Genomic DNA, 2,056 nt, shown 5'->3' with positions numbered 1-2,056 from the left:
GGGTCACTTAGTGACCCGCAGATCATAGGTTGCCGACCACTGCCCTACAGCATAGTTCATTTTAAAAGAGTGCAGGATACATATGTAATACATATTGCCAAATATCACACGCATGAGCTTTTTTGTGAGGGGAATCGAAAGTTTTAGTTATTATTTTGATAGTTGTGTATATTGGTTAAAAGTCTCTTGAAATTAAAGCACTTTTATAAAGCTCATGTTGGTAGCACATGTTTCTATTATGTAATTCAAATAAATATTTAAGAGAAAGACGAGATCCTAACCTCTGATAGGCTCTAATCGTATAGAAATCTTAGCAGAGTAATGTTTGAATAACCGGCTTTTGTTTTTCGCAGGAAGTATAATTTGTCATATCCCAACTATTTAAGCTTCCCATAACCTATAACAGTGTGTTTTAATAACACCAGTGTACTCGTTTGCAATTAGAAGTAATTTGGTTAAATATTTCAAACGCTTTCAAAACTTCTTCAAGTTAAGCATCTAATCCTATTTTAAATCATACTTTTATTATTACAAAGTATATACCATGAGTAAAGCCCAATTCAAACCTAAGGCTGCACATGTGGTTGTAATGATACATCTTTAACTGTTTGATGTTTTAACACAAATTGGAAAAGTAACATCTTTTTTTTTACAAATGATAGAATTAGTTTTTTTGCATTATTAAGTATATATAACGATTATAAATCGGGTCATTTTATTTTGTAAACTATATATTCTTTCTGTTTATATGACAGACCCCCCACTCCCCACTCTCCCTTCGTTTGGTATTGTTCAATCCATTACTTTTCTGGAATGGCTGTTGTTAACATCTTCATTACCATGACGATTTTATTTGCTTAGTATAGTTTTGTGTTAATAGCTTTTATTTTATATGATTTATCATAAATGTTTGAGATAATTACAATAACCGTACTGCTTACCCAGTGGCACAGCGGTATATCTGCGGACTTACAACGCTAGAAACCGGGTTTAGATACCCGTTGTGGGCACAGCACAGATAGCCCATTGTATAGCTTTGTGCTTAACTTCAAACAAACAAAATAACGGTACTTTTCAAACATAAATCGAGTTTGCATATTATATTGTTTTGACTGGTAAGCTTACGTTAAGGACATCTCCGCGATCCTACCCGTTGGTATAGGTGTTAACATAATTCGTTTTAATATCCCTGGTGTTAATTTGAATGAAAGTAAAATTGTTCCTTCGGATTTATGTTTAAAACTATCGTTGACAAACCAATAATTCAAACAATCTGTAGAGAGTCTGTTCCTTACTTCATCTTTAAGGAAAGTGTAATCTCAGGCTAAACCGAGACTCGACATCTTCGTTTTTAAAAATCTACGATAAAGTCCTAGAGAACTCACTTGTTCATAAAACCAAAAATAACTCGTATCACTACTTTTTCTCAATATAGGAATCCCTCATTCAAAGTAGTGATAAAACTGAAAAAAGACGGTCTTTTTTAGAACAACTTCCTCTTTAACTAGTTATTTATTTGGACACACATACACATAAATGTTACGTTATACATCATACACACCTAGCAATATTTATTTCAATATACACAAACGTTACATTACACACCTAGCAATATTTATTTCAATATACACAAACGTTACATTACACACCTAACAATATTTATTTCAATATACACAAACGTTACATTACACACCTAACAATATTTATTTTAACACAAACAAACATTACATTTCACATATAACAATATTTATTCTAACACAAACAAACATTACATTTCACATATAACAATATTTATTTTAACACAAACAAACATTACTAATAATGATGACAAAACCTGATGATGACAAAACCTTGTCGAAACGTTGTACATTTGCTGTTATGTTAAACTTATATTAAAGTTTTTCTTCATTACCCATTTAAGCCGTCTCCAGCCATTATTAGTCTCAAAGTGGGTTCCTCGTCATCGAATTTGAAAACAAACATTACATTTCACATATAACAATATATATTTCAACACACACAAACGTTACATTTCACATATAACAATATTTATTTT

Source organism: Limulus polyphemus, unplaced genomic scaffold (genome assembly GCF_000517525.1).
Source record: "Limulus polyphemus unplaced genomic scaffold, Limulus_polyphemus-2.1.2 Scaffold8655, whole genome shotgun sequence".
Taxonomy (NCBI): domain Eukaryota; kingdom Metazoa; phylum Arthropoda; class Merostomata; order Xiphosura; family Limulidae; genus Limulus; species Limulus polyphemus.
Note: the sequence above shows the minus strand (reverse complement) of the source record.